This window comes from Antechinus flavipes, chromosome 1 (assembly GCF_016432865.1).
Source record: "Antechinus flavipes isolate AdamAnt ecotype Samford, QLD, Australia chromosome 1, AdamAnt_v2, whole genome shotgun sequence".
Lineage (NCBI taxonomy): Eukaryota > Metazoa > Chordata > Mammalia > Dasyuromorphia > Dasyuridae > Antechinus > Antechinus flavipes.
Genome location: NC_067398.1, coordinates 3,223,925 through 3,247,629, shown reverse-complemented (window position 1 = coordinate 3,247,629; position 23,705 = coordinate 3,223,925).

Below are 23,705 nucleotides of genomic sequence, written 5' to 3'. Positions count from 1 at the left end.
CCCGAGGTCTGGACTGGCCCTGGACAGCCGGGAGGGGAGAGGCCGGGAAGCTGCCACAGCGAGGCGGCTCCGGGGGCGTCTGGGGCCTGAGACTGTGGGAACAGGGAGACACAGCCCCTCCCTCGCGGCCCTGCGGGGGCCTAGCGCGGGCTCTCCCCCCAGCCCTAATTGGGGCCATTACATGTGCCGCCGACGGCTCTGCTCCTGAACAGCGGGTACCGGCCGAACGCCGCAATCTTGCTGCTATTTGAGGAGAAAATTGGGCTTAAGAGGTTTTTCCAGCGGCTCCAGAGAGAGCCAGACATCCGCGCGGCCCCCTCCCGGGGAGCGGGGGTGGAGGATGTCTGCTTGGCCGTCGGCCTTTCTTTCCGAGGAAGAGCTGCCTGGGCCGGGGGGCAGGGCAGGGCTGGTCAGTGGGCAAGGCTGGTCACTCTCCCTTCCCCTTTCCCCTCCCCCACACATCCAATGAGTCCCAGATTTTGTCACACGGGCCACCTTCTCAGGGGCCTTCAGGTCCCCTTCCCCTCCCCCCACCTCACATGTGTGTATAAACTTGTCTATGTGCTGGCTGTTTCTCGGGCTGGCCGGAGTGTGTACTTCACATAGAAATTTGTGTTGTATAAATATACACTTTGTACTCTAAACATATATGTGTATTTTTCCAAAGTAAACTTGATGGGGTGTTCCCTACAACCGGTGAGGAGGGGGGATGGAGGAGGGCTTCCTGTAGGAGGTGGTACCAGAAGCGAGCTGCTGCGATCGCTCTGCCCGCACCTGTCTAGGACTCCCTGAATTCTGGAGCACTCAAAGAGCCCGGGCAGTCAGGGTCTCCCTGAAACTGGATCAGGCCGGGGAGGATCTTCTTGGAGAAGGAGCACGGTCCCCACCGCAGGCACAAACCTGGCAGGGAGCGGTTCCACGGCCTCCAGAACTGCCGAGGAGGGACCCTGAAGCCTGGGCCACAGACCATCCCCTTCTTCTGTCTCTGGGACCTCCGGGGAGGCTGAGGCGATGCAGGCCTGGGGAAGGATAGCAGTGCAAGTCTCTAAGAAGGGAGAGGAGGAGGGAGGGTCCCGGCTGCTCCAGCCCAGCAGAGAGGGGGAGCCCTGAAGACTCAAAGGGAAACCGCCCATGAAAAGAAGAAGGGCGGCTTCTGAAGGGGCCAATGGGCCGATGCCGCAACCAACTCAGAGTGTAAGAATGTAAGGCTTTTCAGTTAACAAGCGTTTATGATCTCTCTGTCTCTGTCTCTCGCTCTCTCCTTCTCTGTTTCTCTCTTTTTCTCTCTCTGTTCTGTCTCTCTCTCTGTGTGTCATTATCTGTCTCTGTCTCTCTCTCTCTCTGTCTCTCTCTCTCTCTGTCTCTCTCTCTCTCTCTCTCTCCCCCCCCTTCACTTGAGAGAAGTCCCACCATTGCCACAACTGCTTGATTACTACCAGGGAAATACCAATTCGTTAAATGATTTTGGGGAAAACCACAGATTACTCTAAGGAAAGACGTGGCCACTTGCCATGGACCTGGGCGTAGGTTGGGAACTGGGAGCCAGCAGTCTAAGTGGGCTGGAAATCACCTCGCTGTGCCTGAACTGAGATCGATCCCCGGCAGTAGCTGATGTTCCCACGGCCACCTGATGGGAGGAGAGACCAGTGTCCAGGACAGAGCCAGGGACCAAGGCAGAGAAGTCTCTTGGGCCCTTGACCGATGGCTAAGCAACATCCCGGGCCCAGGGATGCTGGAGACCGATGTGGATCCACGGACCGAGACAGTAGCAGGAGCAGAGGTCACCCCAACGGAGCTCCCACTTGGCTGGTCCTGGATTCCCCTTCTGGGGGAACTGGGACCTTCTGAGGTCCCTGAAACAGTCCCGTGAAAGCGGAAATGGCGTTTTTTCTGTTCCTCTCCATTTCAAGACATTTCGCCCCCTTCCCAGAAGGGTCCTTGGACTAATTCAAAGTCAGACGTTTCTGTTGACAGGTTTTGTTTTCCGCAGTGCAGAGTAATTACCCCTTTCATCTCGTTTCCTTTCTTCAAGAAGACGACCCGATGGGGGGAGGGTGCTCAGGGAGTTCACAGGGAATGAGCTTCCTTCTTTAGCCTTATTTTGCCAATCGCTAAAGAGGTGGGGACTTGATTCCCCCCAGAGAGTCCCTGACAAGCTGTTGAGAAACCATTTAACTAAGTGATACCCACACTGTGATCCTGCCAAGTGCCTTCCCATTCTTAATTTGCTTTTGAACAAAGGTGCTAAGTTATCCTGACTTATCACTCCCGAGGCTTCTCACAAACGGAAAAGCCCTCCAGGGCCGTGTAGTCCAACCTAATGACTTTTATTCTGTGAATCTCTTTCAATAACAGCAACCCAGAAAATGCATTGTGGACTCCCAGGGTAATTTAATATACCATTCGGAATATTATTTTAGATTTGCTCATTAAGTGCTTACAATAACTACAAGAATAACTTTTGCCCCGATAAACTCCAAATTAAAATTTACATTATATGATTATAATCACAAGATATTAAATTTTATTCTTCTGATACTTATGTAAATGCCAAATACTATTATGGAATAATTACAAATGTTTTGAGTGGAACATTCCAGAAGAGTTGAAAGAATCAATCCAGCAAGACCTTGTATACTTACTATTTCCTGCAAGATTTCATTTTAAAATCTTTATAACTTAAATAATATTTTGATGAAATAAGTTACAAGCATGGAGAGGTTTAATGTAATGTGATCATCATGTTTGAACTTAACTCTGATGTTAGACTTTCTTATATAAACAAAGCTTTGTAAGATTTAGCTCAATCCAAGACAGTCTTCAATCTAATCTTTCATGGAGTTCATCTCTGCATTTTGATTTAACACAAGAATAAACTGACAATGTTTGTTCATACGAATAGGTAGTGGAAAACGGCAGGAGAATTTTAGGAGTTCTTTGAGAAAAATTCATTTTCCTAAATTTTTGGCCACTAAACCAACTGACAAAAATGAATAACTAGTTTTCATAGAAAGTACTTATTTTTCCATTGATTCTTGACAAATATTGCATTACTTTAATTTACATTTAAATTTCTTTTGCATATGTTGCTTCATTTTTTGATAATGTTTATATGTAAACTAACATTTGTAAAAAAAAAAATGATCTCTTCATATAGGACTTTCTGCTCTTCTTCCATTGGCCCACAAGCCAAATTCTCACCCAAACTCCCCTCAGTGATTGACAAGTGTTGCCGAAAATGCAGGAGAGAGAGAAGAAGAAGCAGAGAAAACTTTAAATTAGAAAGCAACCTTACTACTGCAATGGGAAGTCAGATAAGGTTTATTTTTCTAAAGGTTTGTGATGGTCATATTTCTACTGGGCTCATACCCCAAAGAGATCTTAGAGGAGGGAAAGGGACCTGTATTTGCCAGAATGTTTGTGGCAGCCCTTTGTGTAGTGGCCAGAAACTGAGTGGATGCCCATCCATTGGAGAATGGCTGAATAAATTGTGGGATATGAATGTTATGGGATAGTTTTGTTATGTAAGAAATGACCAGCAGGATGATTTCAGAAAGACCTGGAGAGATTTCCATGAACTGATGCTGAGTGAAATGAGCAGGACCAGGAGATCATTATACACTTCAACAACAATACTAAATGATGAGCAATTCTGATGGCCGTGGCCATCCTCAGCAATGAGATGGTTCAGACAAGTTCCAATGGTCTTGTGATGGAGAGAGCCCTCTGCACCCAGAGAGAGGCCTGTGGGAACTGAGTGTGGTTCACAACACAGCTTTTTCACTCTTTTTGTTGATGTTTGCTTGCATTTTATTTTCTTCATCATTTTCTTTTCGGGTTTGATTTGATTTTTCTTATACAGCCAGATAATTGTACAAATCTGTATGTATATAATGGACTTAACACATGTTTCTACCATGTTTCCCATCTATTGGACTACTTGCCATCTAAGGGAGGGGGTGAGAGAAGGGGGGACTGGAACACAAGGTTTTTCAAGGGCTAATGTTACAGAATTACCCAGGCATATTTTGAAAAATAAAAAGCTTTAATTAAAAAAAGATGTGATGGTCTAGGATGGTTCTGAGATGGCTTGTAATGGGTATGTCCAGTAATTATGGCTTTCAGACAGCCCGGCTTTAGTGCCGTGAGAACAAAGGGGTGTTCTGGGGCAGACTACAGACCACAAATGGGAGCTTGCGCACGCATCCGGCCATCCCTTGGGAATCGCAAACTCTCATGGTGGTTTGGAAACAGTTTGTTAACAGGTTGAGAAAAAACAAGATCGCTGCACAAACATCAAAATTATGCAATAACCACAACAGAAAAAAACCTCAAATTTTTGCAATAGGCACGTGTCTGTTGTCAGGGAGGAAATAAATAGATCGGTAATGTGATTGTCCAATTACTTCTTGGATAAATATTGAATAGTTATAATTAGATAATTATTTATTGCTTAAGGTGCTGTGAGGGATGTAGAAGACCCTTACCCAAAATGACTACTCAGAGATCCCTCAGTAGAAGGCAGAAAAGTTGTTTATTGAAAAACCTCCGGAGGATGAGCCGTCCCATCGCAAGATAAGCTCGCGGTAGGAGGGCTAAAGGAGTAGTAAAGATACCTAGCTTTTATACAAGAAATTACATCACAAGTAAGAGAGCATTGAGAAGGGGAGGGGGAGGCATCTAATTGGTTGTTGTTAGTTGGGGAGATTGGAATGGAAGGTTTCTGTTTCCCTGAAATCTCCTGATTTCTGGGAAACAAAGTCAGGCCTTCAGGCTTAATCAAGCAGACAGTGGTCCAGCTAATAGACTAAATATTGATAAATGTCAAATACCAATAAATGTCATCAGTTCAGGTTAAGTAAATATGTTTCTAGCTGGCCAAGGCTCAAGTAGATATGAGCCTGCACATATTATACAGGTCATGGGGGAGACACAGAAATAATAAAAGACAGAAAAAGAATTCATACATTCCTGTAAGTTCTGCACCTTATCTATTCCCCACAGTGCAATTAGAGAATTTTTAACTTGAACACCTTGGACAGTTCACAAACCAGGAACCACAGCTCTAGACCTTTTCTTTTCACCAACCTCTCCAAGCTTTCCCTCAGGAAAAAATCTGCTCCTACATGGCAAGAAGCACAGGCTTTGGAAGCAAAAGACTTGAGTTCAAATCCCACCTCCTACATTTCCTGCTCTGTGACCAAGGGCCAACTTCTGCACTGTGGGTCTTAGTTTCCTCATTTGTAAAGTGATGGACTTAAACAAGCTGGTCTCTGGCTCTGTGGCCCTGAGACTACATGAAGACTTCATTTATCCAAGGTGACAACCCTGTGCAGGATAGAGCATCTCCTGCCTCCGTGCCTTTGCCTTGGCTGTCCCCTTTGCCTGGCGCACCTTTTCTCCTCTCTCTGCCTCCCTCCCGATTCCCCCGCCTTCCTCTAAGGGTCCTCCTTACCCAAGAAACAGCCTTGCATTTATAAATACGTGCTCCGTGTCTCCCCTTGCAGGCTGTAAGCTCCCTGAGGGCGGCTAAGACCCAGCCCAGTGACTGTCCTTAATTTCCTGGTGCTCAGTACACGCCTGCTACTCGTCCCCAGTCCGACCCCCCCATCACCCAGAAGGGGAAGCTGGGGCTTCCATGGAGTGGACTGACTGTGGACCGAGGTGAGCTCCGAACCCGAATCCCCTCCTCCCAGGCAGCTCCCCCCCGTTTCCCTGAGTGGATGAGGCTGCCCTTCCCGGCCTTCCCGGGGCTATTGTTGGGACAGCCAGGATGGAGCAGGGGTCCCAGGGTGCCCAGCCTTGCCATCTGGTTGGCAGCAGCTGCTCGGAGTCCAGGCCCAGATCCCAGCTTCAGCCTCAATAGCCACCCCCTCGCTGGTCTCCTGGACAACTCTTGGACTCCCCTGGGAATGCAGCCCGAGCTGGCTCTGGGACAGATGCCCAGCCTTGGAGGAGTCGGGGCTGGAGCTGGGCAGAGGGGTCACATCCCAAGGGGCTCCCGGGAGGGGGTGGGGTCCTCAGGGCCTGGGGAAGCCTCAGCGTGGCCTGTCCGTTCTGGGAGCAGGGGTCGATGGCCCCACTTTGGACACCAGCCCAAGAGAGGCAGCCCAGCTCAGCAGGCTTGTGGGACGTGAGTTTCTTCTTCCTCCCTGCTCCTCCTCCTCCTCCTCAGGCTCCTACAGGTGGTGAGGAACAGACAGCAGAGGTAGAGTAAGGGGCCAGTCTCTCCCCTTCTCTCCCTGCCCCCTCAAGTCCTGCATGGGAAGCGGGGGTGGGGGGGGAGGGGGGGAGGAGCGAGGGGAGGAGTCTGCCAGCTTGGGGAGCCAAGGATGTGGCCCGGGCACCCCAGGAGCAGCCTCCTGCAGCGTTCAGGACAGAGAGAAGGGCTGGGGTGGAGGGGACGCAGGGCAGAGGACCCAGCTGTGCCCTTGAGGGCTGACAAGCCCTGTCTTTCCCCAGCTCTGCCTGTGCCTCTTTCCCCCTCCTCTCCCTCCCCAGAGGCCATGGATGGGCCCAATTGTGGCCTAGCAGTTCCTCCCCCCCCCGAAGGCTGCTCCCTCCCTCCCTGTGGGACCACAATGCAGGCTGCAAAGACCCCCCCCTTCCCGCCAGAGCAGCCCCCACCCTGCTAGGCCTGCCTTATGCGGGCTGTGCCCACCATGTGCTTGGCACCTGTCCCTTGGCAGCCTGAGCCCCCGAATAAGGACTGGAGTCAGTGGGGGGGGAGGGGGCTGGCCAGGGGATGCCCCTGGAGCTCAAGATGGCCTCCTCTGTCCACAAAGCCGGCCTGGAGCAGGGGCCAGGAGAACAGGCTGCTTTGGAAAAGGAATGGTACAAAACAGAGCAGAGAGCAGGGAGGGGCCTCGGATGCTCCCTCGGGGCCGTGCCCTCATTTCCAGAGGAAGAGTTTGGGGGAAGGGGGGTCCTTGTCTCCCGTCACTCAGCAAGGGCAGGGGCTCCTCTCTCCCTCCCCATTTAAACTTTCCTTTCATCCTGTCCCTCCTCAAAAGTGTTCTACTTCTGACTCCCCCATCCCCCAATCTGCTCTCTTTTCTATCACTATCCCTTTCTCTGCTCCCCTTCCCCTGCTTCTTTCCTGCAGGATAAGATAGATTTCTCTGCCCACTTAAGTGCACATGTTATTCCCTCTTTGAGGCAATGGTTCATTCACTCTCTCCCCCCACCCCTTCCTTCCACTGTAAAACCTTTTTCTTGCCTCTTTCATGTGAGATGATTCCTCTCATTCTCTCTCTCCCTTCCCCTTGCTCCTAGTACGCTCCTCCCTCACCCCTTTATGATATTTTTTAAGCATCGTGTCTTCATATTCAGCTCACACCCGTGCCTTCTGTCTATATGCGCTCCTTCTAACTGCCCTAAAAATCAGAAAGTTCTTATGAGTTACAAGGAACATCTTCCCGTGTAGGAATGTAAACAGTTTCACTTTATTGCATCCCTTATGATTTCCTTTTCCTGTTTATCTATTTATGCTTCTCTTGAGTCATGTATTTGAAAGTCAAATAAGGTATTATTTTCTTCAGCATTTTCTGTGTCTCCATTACCAAGCTGTCGACTTGTTTTTCATGATTTTCTTGCCTCCCTCTCATTTCTCTTCCCAATTTTCCCTCTGTCTCTCTTACTTGATTTTCAAAATTCCTTTTGAGCACTTCCATGGCTTCAGACCAATTCGTTATTTTTTGAAGCTTCAGATGTAAGGGCTTTGACCTTGTTATCTTCTTCTGGGTATGTGTTTTGATCTTTCTTGTCACCAAAGGAACTTCCTATGGTCAGAATCTTTTTTTGTTGTCTGCTCATTTTCCCAGCCTTTTAAGCTTGACTTTTAATTCTTTGTTTACAGTAGGGTTTGATTCCAAGGTGGAGAATGCATGTCTCAAGCCTCAGGGGTTTTGTGCAGCTGTTTTAAGAGATTCTTCCAGGAGCTGTAAGTTTTCCGTTCTTCCAAGGTGGTAGGACCTAAAGGGAGGCATTTACTGCTTTCTTGGCCTGTACTCTGATCTCTGAGTGACCACAAGCACTTGGTTCTGTGAGGAGGGACCTGCTGAAGCTACAAGTGCTCCTCCTGGCCCTGAGGCTCCCCCCCACCCCCTGTGAGCCAGACCCGAATATGGGCAAAGTAACAGAGTCCTGCCTCAGTGTCAGCAAAGGGACCTCTGTCATCTCCTGACCAGTTGTCCGACCCCCTCACCATCTGTGGGCTGAGAGAGAAAAAATCAGCTAGGAAGGGTTTGACCCAGATAATGGGGGAAGCCTTTCTGCCCACCTGCCTCAGGGATGTCCTGCCTTCTGGGGTCTTGGAACCAGCGCACTCCAAGGAAAACACTTTTGAGGAGGGACAGGACGAAAGGAGCGCATATAGACAGAAGGCACAGGTGTGAGCTGAATATGAAGACACGATGCTTAAAAAATATCATAAAGGGGTGAGAGAGGAGCGTACTAGGCATCAAGGATGCCAGTTACCAGAACTCCCTGGGATTTCTGATCCCTCTCCTGAGTGCACAGGCAGGTCCAGGCTTCTCCCCTCAGAGGAGGCTGGGTCTCCATAGTAACAGGCCTGGGCCCTGTGGTGACCCACTGACTCCCTGTTTAACAAGAATCTCAGAGATTCAACGCCTTTTGTGGTAAAGCTCAAGATTTTCCTGCCCCATCCCCCTCCCATTAATGGTTCAGTGAGTGCTCCTGCAGTCCCCTAGAGCTGGGTACAGATGCCACTTATCACATTGGCTCACTGTGTGAACCTGGACGAGCCCCCTGCCCTCTCTGAGGCTCAGTTTCCTCACCCATACAATGGGGATAATAGCCATTAGTCCTGACTCCCAGGGTTGTCCAGAGACACTATAGCGAAAAGGCCCCCAAAGGGCTGTAGATTTAACTTCCTGTCGGATCATCTTTTCTGATTATCATCCGATAACCGCCAGGTGTGCTAAGCACCCAGAATTGCCTGGATTCTCTCCATCAAGTCAATGGCAAGCATGGGGAGGGCAGGAAAAAGTCTAGCTGTTACCCCAGAAAGTACATCAGAGACACTGAGGGCGTAGAGGCAGAAAGCCCACAGCACCAGCAAGCTTCTGAATTAGAAGAGACTTCAGGGTCTCCCTCATGTACTGGGCCCAACCCACCTGCCAGATGGCAGACTCTGCCCCTCTGGGCCAAGCAGAGCCAGTCTCATCCCTCTCCTGCCTCCTCCAAGGCCGTGCCCGCCCAAGGGATGAGGCCTAAACAAACATGGCGGCAGTTGGACTGGAAGAGAAGGCCCTGCTGGGGCCGGGGAGCCCCTTCCTCACACAGCTTGTGCTGGCAGGGAGCGCCTGGCACTCTGTGGGGACCTCGGTGTCCATGATTTCTTGGTCTTAAGAGATGGGATGGCCCAGATCAATTCTGGAAGTGTCCTCCAAAGTCCTCTTAGCACTCAAGGCTAGAACAGCCAAGTCCAGTGGGAAGCCAGCCCTGAGGTGCTCCCCCTGTGGAGCTCAACCATCCTGTCCTTCAGGAGCATCCTCAATGTCTCACTCGTAAGGGAAGGTGGGGGGAGGCCCTCTCAAGCACTTCACATCTGAGTGCCTCCCCCAGGACTTAAGGAGGCTCGGCTTAGAGGGGAGAGGACCCTGAATTTCAGGAGAACCTTGCTGTGCCTTCTGAGTGAACATGGTTTTGTGAACGCTAATTGGTGCTGGCAAAGCGCTATTAACTGACTGTTAAGAGCTAGTAATGGGGCTCCTTACCCCTGGATGGGGGCTCATGAACAACAGTGCTAGAGAAAACTCATAATTTCTCAGGAGGGTCCTTGATGAAAAGTATTAGTCACCCTTTGGGAGATCCTTCCTGCCATCGTAAGTGAAAGTTGGGGGCAGAAGCTTAAAGCCTGTCCACAGCAATAATAAACACAGGCAAAGAAGCATCAAAATCAATGGGGTTTTGCAGGTGGCAAGATGGTTTCCCTAGAGAAACCAAAAACTTAAAAAAAAAGTTGTACAAACAATAACTTTGGTAAAGTATCAGCATATAAAATAAATTCACAAACAGTATCAACTTTTCTGCATTTTGCCAACAAAATCAAGGAGGGAAAGGTAGAAAAAGAAATTCTGTTCAAGATTACAATATGTGATATTTCTGGAGTCTACTTACCACGGCACGTGGGAATACTATCAATACAACTATAAAACACTCGACAAAAATAAAAACTCAATTAGGGAAGAATCAGTTGTTCATTGCTAGGTCATGCTAATATCATAAAAATGACAATACCACCTAAGTGAATTTACAGATTCAGTTGTTTGTAATGAACTATCTCAAAAGATTACTTCATTGAGCTAGAAAAAAAAACGTAACAAAATTCATCTGGAGGAGAAAATGGCCAATAATCTCAAGGAAAATAATGAAAAAAGAGGAAAATGGATGGCCTAATGACAGATTTCAAACCATAATACAAAGCAGTATGTGACAAAATAATTCAGTATTATTTAAAAGTAGAAAAGATGTAGCAGATCTGGGACCAAGAAGAAATTGAACCAAATAGTATAGAGTTTGATAAAGCCAAGGACATAAATTATTGGTAGAAGGACTCACTATCTGAGAAAAATTGCTCGGGAAATTGGAAACAGTTTGGAAGAAATTGGGTTGAGATCCTCATCTTTCACCATATAAAACATCAAATAAGCACCGAATGGATGCATGACCTAGATAGTGAAGACCATTCCACAAACTAGTGAGAGCAGAAGGGGATCAGCTAAGTCACAACAGAGAATTCTGAATGTTCAGCTGCCGTCCTTTGAGTTTTTCTATCACACCCGGGGAACCTCATCATCCTATTAGACCATGTCATCAATACCCTCTGCCCTAGAGTCCCTCCCTCTGACTGGAGGGTAGAGTGAAGGGGAACTCTCCAACATCCGTTTAAGGAGAATGAATGCCCCAATCCACCATCTTTCACTTCCCACCTCCATCCCATCCTCTAGCCTTCCCTTCCCTTTCAACTTCCCCCATTAAATTGTGAGCTCCCTGAGGAGAGCAGGAACTGTCTATATTTTTGTATTTGCATCCTCAGTGCTTGGCACAGTGCCCGGCACATAGTAGGTGCCTAATAAATGTTTATAGATTAACTGACAAGGGATAAATAAACAATTTTAATACACAAAATTTCTGGGTAAATAAAAGCCACGCAGTCAGAGTCAGGAGAGAAATTATAAGCTGGGAGGAAATTGTTTAAGCAAATTTCTCTGATAAGTCCTCATAGCCAAGGTCCCAAGGGGATTGTTTTTAAATATAAGAGCTAACACTTACATAAGCTTGATAAGAATGGGGGACACAGGCCAGTACATAAATGAGCAAAGACTAGGAACAGGAGAAACGAGGACTTGTGAAAGGAAGGCAGATTCAGGCTGTATTCAGAACTCTCCCAATGAGGGCCATCCCAGAGGGGAAGGGGCTGCCCGGGGAGCTACTGCTGGGTTCTCTCTCCTTGGGGCAGAGGCTGAAGGAGCTCCCGACCGGGAAGGGAACTCTGATGTCCTAGGTGCTGGGGTTCCACCTGGCCAATCACTTGCCCACACACTTCTGGGTCCTCTGGGTTTCCCCTCCTGGGATGAATTCTATCAGGACAAGAATAGCGCTTGCTCCTGCTCCTTCTCTTTCGATATGCCATCTTCTCCTGGCACAGGACTGGGCACAGAGGGCAATTGTCTCTCCCATACTCCCACATATCTCTGAAGTCAGAGAAGTGTGAAGAGCTCTGGCTCAGACAAATGATTTGCTCAGGTAGCCCATGGAAGGGCTGGCAGGACTGGATCGAGAACCCAGAGCTTCTGACTCCTCGTGGGGGGCTCTGCCTACCTCCTCACACTCCCTCCTATCAAAGCGGGCCAGGTAGAAAGGCAGCTTTGTCCCCCTTGTCCAGGTCCGGAGTGAGCTCAGAGCCCTCTGGCAAAGCGGTTTGGACTCTGTGCATCCCCACAGATTCCTCAAAAGGGAGTGGGGCTGACCCCAGCCTGGAGCCCTTTGAAGAAGCACAATGACCATCTGCAGAGGTGCTCCGAGCAGCTGGACAAAAGCCCTTCCTCCATTCATGCGTTTCTAAAGCTGCCCGCCTTGGGAGGACAAAAGCAGACCTGGGTGGGCCCCACCATCCCAGTCCAGCCATTCATTTGCTGAACCCTGAGGGAACCAGGAGAGGCTTCCCTGAAAGCTGGGCTTGGAGGAAGAACAATCCCACCATCTCCCCCCACACACTCGGGCTTTGTCTTCAGGCGCACAGAGTGCCAGAGTGGAGATTTAGGGGTGGGAAAGGATCCTGAAGCCCTAGGGAGCTTTCACTTCTGGAGAACGGGTCCTGAACCCTATTCCCTACCCTAACTCCACCTCCCTGAGAGCTGATTTCCCAGCTGGGCTCTATGTCCTTCTCCTCGGATCTCTCTTAGGACCAGCTTTGGGGAAAGGCTGGGGCACCAAGGGAGTTTGTACTGAGGTTCAGAGGTCAGGTGTTGGGCCACAGAGAGTTCCAGAGGGTGGCCATAGGCTGGAGGTGCCCGTTGTGAGGGGTTTCTGGCTATAGCAGCCTTCCTTGCTTTGGGTGAGACAGACCTGGGGATCCTGGGTTAGTTTCCTGGGATCCATCAGTCAATATGCATTTATTAAGCACCGGCAATGTGACCAGTACCTGCTGGTCACTGGAATAGAAAGACAAAGTGAAATAGTCCCTGAAGGCCAAGAGCCTGCCTCCTACCAAGGATGTTTTACGAAAAGAATTCCATCAGAGAATCCCACACAGGAAGATGCTCTGGATCAGATGGAGCACCATGTTTTTGGGGGTGTCCCCGCAGCCCTTCAGCTGCTGGTGATGATAACCTGTTATCTCTTCCCCACCCCTAAGTTCTCCTCTCCAATCTGTTACAGTACTTAGCCTTTTTAAAGTATGGAGCTGGTATAATGGCACCTGGAGTCCATCTGGCTTCCCTCCTCTTTAGCATCAGGGAGTTTATTTTAGCTTTAAAGTTGAGTTCAGTAATAATTACTCCGAGTCCCCAGTTAGGAAAATTCCTAATATTTAGTCAGAGTTTGGGCTCTCTGCCCAACTTGCATTGATATCCACCTCTAGTTTAGCCCTGGCCTCTGAGGTTGAAGCAAAATTCAGTTCACTGGAAAGATTTAGGAAATGAAAGGACGGATTATATGAGAGTGCCTGTAGCTGGACCGCACTAGGAAGGGAAGTCGGGAAGGAGCTGGCCTTCTCTTGAGACTTTTCCTGAGTGTTCTGCTCAAGATGTCCCCACAGACAATGAGCATCCTCACTGTCTCCCTTCTCTGACACGGTTCAGTCCTCCTTCTGCCCCCCTTGGTGTGCCGGAACACCAACAGCCCCTCAGTGACTATCTCGGGTTCTGACATCATCTCTTCTTTTAACACAATTTCTGACATCACAGCTTTGATTGATTCAGAGGATGTACAGGCCCTGTCCATACTTGGTTCTGACTGAATGTTTCAATCAGAAAGTGTTCTGACCTAACTAAGGGAACTACTTTTTAAGTGGGGTGGACTCAAGAATGTGCTAGTAACTGTTTAACAACCAGCTCTCCAAAAAGAAATGTACATGTAGCACACTTAAATTTAATCTGTCATATAAACATTTTTTCTTTGATTTCTCAAGACGAGGGAGTCAACAAAACAATAAATCAAGGCTTGATTTGTAGCATCTTACAGATCACCGAGGTATAAATGCTCCCTGAAAATTTAATAGTAGACACACACACTCACACACACACACACACACACACACACACACACACACACACCCCTCTTCTCACATTTAACTCAACAATGCCCTTACCCATGCAAAATGCCCAACAACCTGAAACATCATTGGTTGTTATGGTCATCGCTTGCTCTGTCTTTCAGAAACGAGAGTGGTCAGTGAAATGAATCCAGAGGGAAGTGGTCAGAGGCAAGGCAGGAGAGGCAGTTTGGGAAGCAAGACCCCATGCCGGAGAACAGGATGTATATGCCAAAGAACTGAAGACTCCTTGACTCAAAACTCTCCCTCCCATTTCCTTTTTAATGAAAAGGGCTTTGACTTTTTCTTGATCTCAGAATAATTGAGTTAGCAGAGAGAGCCCAGGATGGGCTTTCAGGTGGCTCCCATGGGAAGGAAAGATGGATAAAGTGTCAAAGAGATGGGTTCAAAACCGGGCCTTAACTTATTACTTGAGTAACTTTGGGCAAGTGATGTTACTTCCCAGAATTTTAGTTTCTTCACCTGTAAAGAGAGGATGCTTGGACTAGTTCTGGATCTATGATTGTAAGATCCCTGGGGAATGAAAGGGAGTGTGTCTCCCTGAATGAGTGGGTTCACTGCCAGAAACCCCGATGGAGGGAAGGGAATTGATAGGAAGGGGAGGAGCAGCAGAACTCCCCGATCTCGCTTACTTCTGTGTGCATGTCTCATCCAACCAAAGGAAGCTCCTTGAGGGCAGAGCCTGCTTGCTTCTTGTTATTGTATTCCTGGAGCTTAAAGAAGTTCTTGGCTTGCAGTAGATATTTAATACAAAAGTAATCGATCCATTAATCTTTCTCGCCAAAGGAAAACCAATTCTCCATTTCTTCAACTCTAAAATAAAGAATTTGGGCTGGCTAGTCCTTCTCTTAGACCCCCACTCCTCCCCCCACACACTCCCGGGTCCTGTGACCTCCGCCAGCCTGGGGTCTGTACCTAGCTCTGGGGAGGTCGTCCCTGTGGCGAAATTAACAGTGCGCCTCGTTCTCAGGAAAAGCTGATGCTCCCCACCTGCCAAGTGTCTCCGGAGGGAGGAGGGAGGTTTGGCAAAGCTTCGAAGCCTGACAGTCTAATTAGAGGTAGGGAGGCGCTAAGAATGGAGAACAGCTGGCATGATGTGGGATTCCTCAAGGGCCTTTAGAGAAGAGGTTTTGTTTCTCCTGTTTGGTTTTTTCCACCTTTATTTACATGTCCCTGCATTCTACATGTAGAAATTAGGCTGTTCAGCTCCCAGGCTGCCTGTCATTTTCTCATACCCTGCCATATTTGGGAAAAGGGGGGAAGGGAAGCTGCCCAGTCTGGAGAGGATGACATCACCAAATTAAAGCATTTCATCGTTGGAAGAAATCTTCCCCAGCATCCAGGCCAACCTCCCAGCCCGCCGTACATGGATGGAGCTGAGAAAGAGAATTCTTGGTAATGAGGGTGGGGGGAGAAGGCAGTGGATCGAATTACCATCTATGAACAGCTGGAAACAGCTTTCATATGGAAAAGATGTGTCCCAAGTGACTCCAGGAGATAAGGACAGCAGAGAGATCTCTAATGGAGAGCCAGAGGCCAGGAAGCCGTGTCCCGGCTTAGCCATTTAGGATCCCCATTCTTTTTTGACCACTATAGAGCACGGCTGACTCATCTTGAGTTTGTGGTCCACCGAAACTCCCAGCAATTGCTGCCCAAACATGTGTGACTTTTGTACCCATGTGCAAGACTTCATAGTTCTCCTTTTGAACCTCATCTTGTTAGATTGTCAGGAAGATTTGGATTCTGCCTCTACCTTTCTTTCTCATCTGCAAGTCTTCTACAAATATGTTAAGCATGCTCTCTATGTCTCATCCGAGTCACTGCTACAAATGCCAAACAACACAGAGCAAGCACAGAACCCTGGGCACTCTGCTGGATACCTCCCATAATAACGTTGAATAATGATTTCCTAGTTCAGCCATTCAACCAGCTCCAGATCCGTCTACCTGCACTGCCTTTTAGTCTACGTCTCCCCGTCTTCTCCTTGGGAATATCTTTATCAGATGTTAAAACAACAGTGTGAGCTATATCCCCACCTCCAGGGAAGATCCCAAGTACAGCCAGAATGGAGGGGAAGAGGGGAAAGGAAGGAGAGGGAAAGAGCACATTCACCAGTACCCTGCTCTGCTAGCTGCCTTCTCTCTAGGTACAATGCCAGCAGAGACCTCCAGAGGAAGGTCCATCTAGGGGAAGGCTCTTGGGGACCCCAGAAAATGCAGCCACAACATTCCCAAGGCCCAAGGCTCCGGGCTCTATTCACTCCACAGACAAATCAGGACAAAAACCCTCTAGCTTATAGCCAGTCTACCTAATATCTATCAGTAGTTACTGCTCTAAAATCCGCTCCTTAAATTGCTCAGCAATCCCTTGCCCACCCCATCCTCTTTCTCTCCAGCTCCAGGAACAAAAGTGATGCAGCCAGAGGACTCTCAGCCATAGTCCCCAGCCACGGTCCCTAGCCATGGTGCTGATCGGGTTCGGATCCAGCTAGCTGTATTGCTTTCCCAGGCTAAGTGCCGACAGTTGTTAGAAGACAATATGTCAGCATGAAAAGACCTTAGAGGACTATATACTCAACAGCATCAACAATGTGGCATGACAGCCACAAGACGGCATGAAACTGTGGGCTTCCTGAAGAGAGGCCTGGAGCCCAGACCTAAGGGAGGATTCTCACTCTATTCTCTAAAGTATAACTCTAAGACCCTATTGTTGCTGCTCACACCATGTCAGAAGCATTTGGGGCATCACCTTTTAGAAAGAAGGCTGACAAGTTGGAGCATGCTCAAAGGGAGGTGATGAAGATGGTTCTCTCTTTTCCTTCATGCTGGCCACGAAAGTAGCTACCATCTCTTGACTGGCCACATGCCTACCTCCAGACTCCTCAGAACCTAGAAGCATCAAGAAAAGATCTCTAAGTTCATCCAACACCAGTGAGACCCCTATGTTCTCTTTATGTTAAACACGTAATTCTTCTATACTTATTTCCACATTTATTATTCTGCACAAGAAAAATCAGATCAAAAAGGAAAAAATGAGAAAGAAAACAAAAAGCGAGCAAACAACAAAAAGTGAAAATACTACGTTGTTGTCCATACTCTGTCCCTCACAATCCTCTCTCTGGGTGTGGACGGCTCTCTCCATCCCAAGTCTATTGCAGCTGGCCTGAAGCGTCTCATTGCTGAAAAGGACCGCATCCATCAGAGTTGATCATCACATAATCTTGTTGCCATGCACACTGATCTCCTGGTTCTCTCACTTCACTCAGCATCAGTTCATGTAAATCTCTCCAGGCCTCTTTGAAAGCATCCTGCTGATCATTTCTTATAGAACCATAATATTCCATAATTTATGGGCAGCCACTCACTTTCCAGTTCTTGTCACTGCAAAAAGGGCCACTACAGACATCGCACACGTGGCTCCTTTTCCCTTTGTTGTGATCTCTTTGTGCTACAGACCCAGTAGAGAAGTTGGATCAAAGGGCAGGGACAGTTTGGGCAGAGTTCCAAATTGCTCTCTAGAATAATTGAATCAGTTCAACTCCCACTTTTCCCACGTCCCTTCCAACTTTTATCATTATTTTTGCTGTCATATTAGTCAATCAGTCAGACCTCTATATATAACCGGTGGGAACCAGTGACAAGGAAAGTGACGAGGAGATCAAGAGCGATTCCGAGACTAGAATTTGATGTCTGGCATTGGCCGTGGCAGCAAGAAGAAAATAAAACATATATTACCCAGAGGAATCCCAACCTGTGACGCACAAAAATGCCCCCAGATGGCCAGCCAATCAAATTGCTGAAAAGCCAGCATGGACAGAAGAGCACAGGTGGTCAGCAAGACCACCCCCTCCATGTCAGGCCCCGCACAGAGGGAAGAAAACGAGAAAGGCGTTGTCCAGGTTTAATTCCTATGACATATACTCTCTTTCATATTAGAGACAGAAACAGAAGCAGAGATAGAGAGATCGAATGACTGAGATGTAGGCAGACAGAGAAAGACACCAGCAGCAGAGACAGATGAAGAGAGCCGTGGGACGGCTGCCTTCAAGTATCTGAAAGGCTGTCATGTGACAGAGGGGTCAAGATGGGGGGATGCATGGGAGGTACAGAGAAAAATTTTAGGTCAGTAGAAGTCAACAAAGCATTCTGACTAGAGCTGTCTCCAATAGAAGGAACTGCCTCCAGAGGTAAAGAGCTGCCAGTCACCGGAGGTCTTCAGCGGGAAACTGAAGGCTGAATCAAGGACTGTCAGGGAGGGGGCAGCAGCCCTGGAATCTGGAAGACTCTGAGGCATGACGGGCAATGCAATCCCATCTCCATCTATTGCACATCGATCCCCTGACAAACTGCTGTATTTCCTATTCCTTGCACATGAAGTTCCATCTCCAGTGTCTGTCTTTGACTAGGCAGCCTCCATGACTGGAATGCTCATCTCCCACAGTCCCAAGCTTCCTGTATAGCCTCTTTCTGGGCTTCCTCTTCCAACTCCCATTCAAACAGAAAGCTTGGGTCCCCACACAGTGCGGCTGACTCCTCCTCCTCCCCTCATGCTTCTGACCCTAAGGGACTGTACCTCGTATTACTCCTCTGAGACTCCTCATCTTGTGCGCTTCCCCCATGATTATAAATCAGCCACCTGCAGTGTGAGCGCAGCAAGTAGGGTTATGGAAGAAAACCTCCCCCGAACCGTCGGCTCGCTCTTCCCTTTGCACACGCGAGATTCCGGAGAGAGTGGGCTCCAACTCGTGTGGGCCCTACATTTAGCTGACCTTGGTGCTCCTCCCAGTGCCGATTCAGAAGCTGCTATCAGCCCCTGGTCCTCCCAATGGCAACGGGAAGTCCTCGTGTTCTTACCTTTGGAAGGCACAAGGTCATCCTCCTGGTGCAGGGAGAAAGAGACTCCATGCTCTCTCTCTCCCTCCGGGTTGTTGACTATTTATTTATCTCGCTGTTGTTGGAATCTCCCACTGGGAACTGGATGCTCCACCGGCGTGGCTAATGCTCTCGGCCAAGTCCAATCCATTCTTATAAGATGACATCTGCTTTCTTCCGATGATCAAAGTATCCCACTTCTCCCCAATTAATGACAATTTCTTACCCGATTTACACCTTCCTCGGCGATTAATTCGACTAAGAAGTTCTGGCTCCCTGCCTGGGCACATTTAATAGGGGGAGGGAGCCCGTCCTGAACTCCCAGGGTTCAGCTCAGGTCATCTTTTGACCAAGGTCCTTTCTTAACTCGCCCAGTTATGAAGGTGTGACCTTTCCCCTAAAATGACGCTGTGTTTTGGGTAAAGGGTTTGTTTCTGCTGACCTGGGCAGGTCTCGTTTCCCCGGGGACCCCTTCTTGGCTTATTGCTGTCGCCCACGGTGACCGCTCGCCCCGACATGAGCCCCGTGAGAGGCAAAGGGAGGCTGCTCTGACTTGTGAGGACTCCCGGCCGCCCGGGAGCTGGGGAGGGAGGAGGAGGGGAGGCAGCCGCCAGAGCCCCTGTCCCCCCCCTGCCCCGGGGAGCGCTCAGTCTAGCTGTGAAGCTGAGACAGCATTTAAGCAACTTGTGAACAATTAGCGAACCACAGATCCACACGGGATGGCGACCGTCCCCAAACAAACCTGGCTCCCCGAGCTCGGAGGTCTTCAGACCGCAGGATTTGCTGCTGGGGCAGGGCCAGGAGCTGAGAGCCCTTTGGCCTCAGCCCCAGTCGGGGTAGTGCGCTCCTGGGGCTTCGGGGGCAGAGGAGGGAGGGAGGGAGAGCCTGGAGTGCACGTCCTAAAGGGATCAGCTGAAGGATGGAGGCTCCTTCTGGAGGGGAGATTCAGAGGGGCCATTGCAGGGGAGGGCCTTCGAGCCTCCGAAAGGCCGACATACGGCGGAGCACGTGGACTGGCTCCCTTTGGCCCAGAGCACAGAACTAGAGGGAGGCTTGAGGTCAGAAGGAACTTCCCTTTAATGTGGGCTGGCCAGCTGCTGGGCGGCCTTGGGGGGCTTCAGGGTCACTGGGCAGGGCCATGGTCCGGACCTCATTTAGGGGCCTCTGTCTCTGAGGTCCTTCCCAGCTTCGAGGCTCTGAGTTCATGAAGGGAGAGCCAGGCCAAGGCTGAGACTTTTGGATGAATCAGGAGGTGGCGGTGGTGTGTGAGGGTGTATGAGGGCATATGAGTGTGTGTGTCTGTGTGTGTGTGACTGTGTGTGTGTATCTGTCTGTGTATGTGTGTGTGGGGGGGAGTGTGTGTGTGTGTGTGAGCGTGTGTATGTGTACATGACTGTGTGTGTGTGTGACTGTATGTGTGGGAGTGTGTGTGTGTGTGTACATGAGTGTGTGTGAGTGAGTGTGTGTCTGTGTACGTGTCTGTGTGTGTGTGAGTGTGTGTATGTGTACATGACTGTGTGTGTGTGTGACTGTGTGTGTGTGGGTGTGGGTGTGAGTGTGTGTATGTGTACATGACTGTGTGTGTGTGGGAGTGTGTGTGTGTGTGTGTACATGAGTGTGTGTGAGTGAGTGTGTGTCTGTGTACGTGTCTGTGTGTGTGTGTGTGTGTATGTGTACATGACTGTGTGTGTGTGTGACTGTGTGTGTGTGTGTGGGTGTGGGTGTGAGTGTGTGTGAGTGAGTGTGTGTCTGTGTACACACATGAATATGTCACTGCACTTGTGGGATTGTGGGACGTCAGGCAGAAGCAGGCAGCCGGGGCCCAGGGGAGAAGGGGTGGGAAGACCCTGCCCCAGCCCAGGAGCTGTCCAACGCCAGGAGAGGCTGCCCCCCGCGCTGACTCGTGCCGGGGCAGACCCAATGATGGTGATGAGAGGAAGGCTGGCGCCAGGTTCTTTTTCACCCACTCTCCCATTTGATCCTCACAACAATCCTTCCAGGCAGGCATCACAAGTATTATTAGCCCCATTTTCCAGATGAGGAAACAAGCCCAGAGCAACTTGTTCTTGGTCACACAGTCAAGAAGGGTCTTGGGCTTCCAGGCCGGGTCCGACACGCTCACTGGAACGTCACGCTGCCTTTGAGGAGGAGAAAACCCCTCCCCGACCTCCTGGTCTGGGTGGGAAAGTGAGTGGGGCGCTGCTCCCCTGCTCAGTCTTCTCTCTGTCCTCGGCCCAGGGAAGCCGTCTCCAGGCCCCCCGGGTTCCCCTCCCGCCGGGGACCCCTCCCTGGCCATCCCAGCAGCTGCTCTCTCCCTCCCAGAATGTCTCCCGAGATCCTGACCCCCCCAGCCCTCCTTGGCCATGAGGCAACCCAGCAGCAGCAAGGGCTCACCAAGGGGCTTCGGGGTGCCCAGCGCTGTGCCAAGGGCGGGGACGTGGAGACAAAACCGGGGCCGCTTCTGCCTCCTCGGCTCCATCTGCGGTCCTGGCCGGTTCCCCAGCTCATCTCTCCCCCAGATGTTGAGCTCTCAGAGGCCGGGGCTTGGGCCATGTCCTGCTTCCCTCACCGCCTAGACAAGCACCCTGGCACCCTGGCACGCTGGCACTGTGGCCAGGTCTGGCCCCGAGGGGCTGGGTGACCCCAGAGACGGTCTCATCCTCTCTGGAGATGGGCGGCGGCGCAGCAAACCCCTGGAGCGCCTCTGGTGAACGAGGGGCCGGCCCAGGACCCCGTGCCGCCGGGACAGTGACAGTGACAGTGACGGCAGCAAGAGAACGCAAACATGATTCTAGGCAAACATCAGCAGGAGCGTGTTTGCCCGCTCCTGGCACAATTAGCCGCATTATCTGCGAGGCGGCAGCGCGGCGCTGTCACACCTGCCTGTCACCGGGTCCCGGCGGGCACAATCCCCGCTCCCAGGGGGCACCTCCTGCCAGGCAGAAAGGGCGCGTTTTACAGCAATTGCTGGCAATCTTCTCCCCGAGACTGACTAAGACAGAGCTTCTGGGGTGGTGCAGGGACAGGGTCTCCCCAGAGTGAGGGAGTGAGGGGATGGACGTAGGGAAGCGAGGGGTTCTGGGTGGTGGGTTTCCAGCCCAGGCCATTATCCCACCACCGAAATTCTGCAGACCCGGGCAGGGCCTTACGCCAAGAGTGACCCCCATGAGGGGCCGCGATTTCATTCTCCGCTTCTATTGACCCAGCGCTCCGTCCGAAGGGGGCCGTCCCCGGACACTGCCCTCCTGGGGAAGAGGGAGGCTCCAGGGGACTGGCCCCATCGGGGGAAGCCCGGGAGGCGCAGGGCAGCCCGGGGCCTCGCTTTGGATCAGCCTGGGTCAGTCTTGGCTGGGATGGCCCCCTTAGCACGGAGTGCTGTGTGCAGTCTCCCCTCCCCACAGCCAGCGGGAGAGGACATCGGGTAAGCTGGGTCCCAGGGGCTCACGTGCCGCTTATGGGCACTAGGATCACTCGTTACGGCTCTGGAAGCGGGAGCACTTCAGAAAGCATGGACAGATGTGCTGAGACGGACTTGGGTGTGAAAGAGTTCTGGGGGCTTCAGTGGCCCCCAAGCTGAAGGCGAGCCAATAGCACTAATAGTGAGCTGAACTCGGACTCCTCCCTCCCTTCCATATTGGCCCCCTCTAGCTGCGCTCAGAGATAAGCTCCCTTTTCGCTTTTACAGGCCTCCCAGAGCTGATGCTTCCGACCTCCCCCCCTCCTGGCCTTCACTCCACTCCTCTTACTTGCCCCCTCTCCCATGCCCGTGTCTTTGGGCGGGCCTCCTCGGTCCCCAGAATGCACCGTCTCTCCCGCCCTTCCTTTAAGCGGCAGCTCTGGCATCAGTTTCCTCACGAAGCCTTTCCAGCTGAATCTGAACTCGGATCCTCGGGAGCAGGGCCGGCCGGCTGTCCGCCGCAGCCTCCCCGAGCAACTCGCTGCCGAGTGCACGTCAAGTTCCCAGCCCGCGTTCCAACAGAGCTCGCGGGTGTGCAAAGAACTTTGTGGACGCGCTCCCGTTTGATCCTGACAGCAGCCCTGAGGAGGAGGGACGGTTATTATTCTCCCCATTTTACAGACAAGAAAACTGTCTGTTGAGGAAGGCGGAGTTCAGTGGATTGCCCAGAGGTACACAGCTGGTGGCTGTATGTCGCTGGATTTGAACTCAGAGCATCCTCGCTAGCTAGCACAAACTGCTGTCTGTGCCCCCTTTGGAACATCACTTTAGTTTTCTCCTTCGTGCTTTATTGATCATTTTCCTTTTTTGAATCTCTGTTGCTTGTGACTTACTCCCTGTTCCCCTGCCCTGTCCTCCCTGGTAGCAAATAGATCCGGCATAGCCATGAAAAATAATGCCCATCCACTGCACGGAGGCCCGCGGCCTTCAGCCCTGGCTTAAGGCCCTCCTTCCCCCGGAAGCCCTTCGTGATCCGGTCGGGCCCCAGGTCCCTCCCCCCCTGTAACAATCGTGGTTCTGGGCTGCCCGAGTTGCCTTGGGTCTTGGTTCTTGTCCGAGTGGGGGTCGTCTCCCTTCATCCCGAAAGCCCCTTGTGGCAGGGCCCTTTTCCACGCTAAGTCATTCGCAATCTAAGTTTCTCCTCCCAACGCGAGGGGCTCCTGCAGCCCTGGAGAAGGGCCATGATTGCGTGCCGGCCCCCAGAGGAGGGGGGCCCTTCTGCAAGGAAACGCTGCTTGCTGGACAAGTGAACGCTGGTCCCGGGTAGTCTGGTGTTTATCTCTGACGGTGACATCTCAGGAAATCCAATTAAGTCACCCTTTTTTCAGTGGCCTGCCTGGAACGGGTAGGGAGGTGGGGCAGGAGCCAGGAGGGTGGCAGCTAAAGGACAAGTACCCGCTCCTAAAGGAGGGGCAGAAAGTGGCTTTATTCCCAAACTCCTCAGCCAAGACTCGGCCAAGAACTGGAGGAGGGAACGTGAGAACCAGTAGCAATCGTCCCAATCAGGAGTGAAGGTGGCTGGGCGAGATCAGCCCCGGGAGGCTTGGAGGAGCTCGGTAAGGGGCGCCCCAAAGGG